Genomic DNA, 4959 nt, shown 5'->3' with positions numbered 1-4959 from the left:
AGGGGTCATTGAGGAGAGGGTACTGTCAACGCTGGGCTCAGCCCTTCCTTCTCAAAGCTGGCCGCTCAGCTGTCGGCTAATTGCCAGCTCCAATCTCTCCACAGTGACTCACCTGTTGATGATATCCTGCCCATCAGTCCTGTCTACTTAAGCCATCCAATCCAGATGATGTCTGCCTTCGCCTTGGTCACATCTTTAGAGACGCTCTCCTGTGTTCCTGTTAAAGACTGTTTGGCTGACATTCCTTCTGGTTCCAGATCCTGTTTCTTGCTCATCTAGGGCTCCCTGATGTTTTAGCTTGTCTAACTATCCGTTCCAGTTCCTCAACTCTGGCTATGTTTTGATTATGTTTACTCTGTTTACCTTTTTTTTATTATTATTAACCACTTACAGACCGGACCATTTTGCTGGTCAAAGACCAGACCACTTTTTGCGATTCGGCACTGCGTCGCTTTAACTGACAATTGCGCGGTCGTGCAACATGACTCCCAAACAAAATTGACATCCTTTTTTTCCCACAAATAGAGATTTCTTTTGGTGGTATTTGATCACCCCTACAGTTTTTATTTTTTGGGCTATAAACAAAAAAGAGCGACAATTTTGAAAAAAACGCATTATTTTTAACTTTTTGTTATAATAAATATCCCCCAAAAATAAAAAAACATTTTTTTCCCTCAGTTTAGGCCGATACGTATTCTTCTACATATTTTTGGTAAAAAAAAAATCGCAATAAGCGATTATTGATTGGTTTGCGCAAAAGTTATAGCGTTTACAAAATAAGGATAGTTTTATGGCATTTTTATTAATAATTTTTTATTATTTTTTTTTTACTAGTAATGGCGGCGATCAGCGATTTTTATTGTGACTGCGACATTGCGGCAGACACATCGGACATTTTTGACACATTTTTGGGACCATTGTCATTTATACAGTAATCACTGCTATATAAATGCAGTGATTCCTGTGTAAATGACATTGGCAGTGAAGGGGTTAACCAGTGGGTGGCAGTGTAGGTTAAGTGTTCCTAGGGGTGTGTTACTAACTGTTGGGGGCTGGGCTTTAATTGAGTGAACACTGATCTCTGCTCCAATTACATGGAGCATAGATCAGCATCACTAGTTGCTAGGCAGAATGGGGAAATGCTGTTTACACGGCATTTCCTCCATTCAGCCACCCCGTGAGACGATCGCGGGTATGCCCGCGGTGATCGAGTCCGCGGGACCTGCGACCGGACTCACGGGGGTCCCGACCGGCACACGAGTGCGGCCCTGACGCAGCACGCTAGCGATGGCAGGGCGGCATTGAAGATTGGACGTACCTGTACGCCAATATGCCTGCCCGTGCCATTCTGCCGACGTACATCGGCGTGCGCCGGTCAGGAACTGGTTAAACAAGTGTGATTTAACTGTACTTCTGTCTCAGTCTGATTCATGGTTTCTGACATAGACGTAACTTCCACAATCACATCTAAAACCTCTGTCCAAAATATGGTGGAAAAATCTCCTGGAGAATTACCACATTTACAATACTCCTGAGAATGCCTTGGGCTCATTTTATGTATCCTATATGGTGTGTAATACCGTCCATAAATTATTAAAAATCGTATAAGACGATTTCGAAGAGAGATCAATACTTGAAAAGAAAGTCCCCATATATCCTCCCATTCCTCTTGCCCTAACTCTGGAATGTCTCGCAATCACTGTGCCTGGAGCCTTCTCATATCAGACACAGAAACAAGGTGAACATATAAAATCAAAATAGGTTTTTTGGAACAGCCTATTCTCACTACTTTTTGCAAAGCAGACTCTACAAGTTGAGGCAGGGCCGGTGCTACCACTAGGCGGATTAGGCAACCGCCTAGGGCGCACTGCTGCCTAGGGCGCCTGGCCGCTGGCTATTTTATTCCCGCACTGTCCTCCATAGAGTCATATCAAGCAGCCCTGACTCTCCGCCCTTATGTGTTCCCAGTCCAGACAGTAATCCCCCCTCTGCTCTTCTATCAGCCAGCGCAGCGAGTGTCATATGTCCAGCAATCCCCAGGGCGCTCTCTGACGTGTGACGTTGGGGAGATGTGGGGGCGGCCGGGCATCCATTGCTACATGCCAGTGAAAAGCGAGGGGCTGGCCAAGGGCAGATAAGCCAGAGAGCCCGGGACTCTGGAGAAGAGCTCAACCGTGGCACCGCCTCCTCTTTGACCTCGCCCCTGACCCCGCCTCCCCCAGGCGCAGCGTACCCCATGCTTCCAGAGCATGGTCTGTTCCAAATTCCTCTCCACTCTCTCATGTGAGGCACGAATCTGGAGGACAGGCTCGCCGCTCACTGGGGGCACAGAGCTGTCACAGACGAGGGGCAGGAGGCGCAGGAGGCACAGGCTGCTGCGGGAGCCACTGAAACTGGACGGATAAAAGCAGGAGACTGGCATCATGTTATGGAAGGTACTGTCTGTCATCATACACACCTGCAGACAAAGACTGGGACAGAGGTGGGACTGCAGGAGCAGGGCTAGGGGTCTCTCATCTCCCCCAACTCCCCCTCCCCCTCTCTCAGCCCCCCTCCCTTCTCTCTCAGCCCTCCCTTCTCTCTCAGCCCTCCCCCTCTCTCTCAGCCCTCCTCCTCTCTCTCAGCCCCCCTCCATTCTCTCTCAGCGCCCCCTCCCCCTTCTCTCTCAGCCTTCCCCTCTCTCTCAGCCCTCCCCCTCTCTCTCAGCCCTCCTTCCTCTCTCAACCCCCCCTCTCTCAGCCCTCCCCCCCTCTCTCAGCCCTCCCCCCTCTCTCTCAGCCCTCCTCTCTCTCAGCCCTCCCCCTCTCTCAGCCCCATCCCTTCTCTCTCAGCTCCCCCTATCTCCAAGCCCCCTACCCCTCTCTCAACCCTCCCCCCTCGCTCTTAGCCCACCTCTCTTGGCCCTCCCCCCTCTCAGCCCCCCTCCCTTCTCTCTCAGCTTCCCCTCTCTCAGCCCCCCTTCCTTCTCTCTCAGCTCCCCCTCTCTCCAAGTCCCCCTCCCTCTCTCAGCCCTCCCCACTCTCTCAGCCCACCTCCCTTCTCTCTCAGCTCCCCCTCTCTCCAAGCCCCCCTCTCCCAGCCCCCCTCGCCCTCAGCCCCCCTCACCCTCAGCCCCCCTCCCTTCTCTCTCAGCTCCCACTTTCTCTAAGCCCCCTCTCTTTTCTCTCAGACCTCCCTATTCTCTCATCCCCCCATTCTCTATCAGCCCCCCTCTCAGCCCCCACTCTCTTAACCCCCCTCTCTCTCAGCCCACTCGTCACTCTCAGCCCACCCATCTCTCTACCCCCCTCTTTAGCCCCCCCTCCATTCTTAGCCAGCACTTCCTCTCTCAGCCCCCACTATCTCAACCCCCCCTTCTCTCACAGCATCCCTCTCTCTCAGCCCTCCCTCCCACCCCCCTCTCTTTCAGCCCCCTCTCAGTCCCCCTCTCTCCCCTCCCCAAGTCACATGTTACAGGGTCACGGGCGGAACCAAAGTGGGGGGGGGGGCAAAATGAGATTTCGCCTAGGGTGTCAAAAATTCTTGCACCAGCCCTGAGTTGAGGTGAGCCCTGAAAAAATTGCACATGAAGAGCATAAGAAAGCTGCACATAATGGGAAAAATTACTCTCTGGAATATTAAAATCCTCCAACAATTCCGTAAAAGTTAATACCATTCCCTGATGCACTACCTGGCCAACTGTTTAATATTAAACTTAGCCCAGGCTCCTGGATCTAGATTAGGGATGAGCCGAACACCCCCGGTTCAGTTCGTGGCAAAACATGTGAACAGACCTAAAATTCGCCTGAACATTCGAACACCGTTAAAGTCTATGGGACCCGAACGTGAAAATCTAAAATGCTAATTTTAAAGGCTAATATGCAAGTTATTGTCCTAAAAAGTGTTTGGGGACCTGGTTCCTGCCCTAGGGGACATGGATCAATGCAAAAAAAAGTTTTAAAAACTGACGTTTTTTTGGGAGCAGTGATTTTAATAATGATTAAAGTGAACAATAAAAGTGTAATATTCCTTTAAATTTTGTACCTGGGGGGTGTCTATAGTATGCCTGTGAAGAGGCGCATGTTTCCCGTGCTTAGAACTGTCCCTGCACAAAGTGTAATTTCTGCAGAAAAAATAATTTATCTATATAAATATTTTTTTTAAATATACTAAACCTTCACAAATAGCTTAATAGAGTGAAAAATTAAATAAAAAGTGGGTGAAAAATAAATATAGATGAAAAGTATATATAAAAATTGAAATCCAGTGCATTTGTTAAAAATAAATTTAGTATCAAAAAATATATGTGACAGCAAATATATATGTGTGGCCTGTGCTCCAAATAACAAATTCCTAATGCCCTCAGAGTAGTGTACAAATAAGTGAATAAGATATGAATTCAATCATAAAAATCATACAATTTTTGCTTCTGTTATGCTCTGTTTTGAAACATGGCTGTTTATGTAACCTAAAAAAAAAAATGTAGATAACTCAAAATGTATAACTTTAAAAAAAAATGTTTTACAACGCACATGTGAATGTGTACGGAGTAAAAGGATGTATACTCAACAATGTGTGGCTTCTTTTTTGTTTAAATTGGTGTTTACAGTGACAATGGGTGTTATATAATGTAAAAAACACTTGGCACTACAAGTGCACTAGGAGACACAAAAAAGAAACACAAGCAGTAAATCAAAATCAAGATTTTAGCAGATTAAATATAAAATGTATTCAAAATGTGCTGGCAAAGCAATGCCCCCCCCAAAAAAAATTCCACATAATTTTGACGCACTTCATGGGTGCTTTGGGGTGGCAAGCCAGGACGGGCCACTTCCAGGGCCATCATTGATTGCTGAAGTCCGGCCTCATGCCCAGCTGTGACCACATAATTTGGGTTATTTCTTCGCTTTCGAAAAAAAATATTTATTTAAAAAATGCAATAATTAGACATACAAGATAAATCATAACAAGGAAACATTA

Source organism: Lithobates pipiens, unplaced genomic scaffold (assembly GCF_037356315.1).
Source record: "Lithobates pipiens isolate NorthernLeopardFrog02 unplaced genomic scaffold, aLitPip1_a1.2 Scaffold_13, whole genome shotgun sequence".
Lineage (NCBI taxonomy): Eukaryota > Metazoa > Chordata > Amphibia > Anura > Ranidae > Lithobates > Lithobates pipiens.
The sequence above is the reverse complement of the archived record's forward strand: the minus strand, read 5'-3'. Positions refer to the sequence as shown.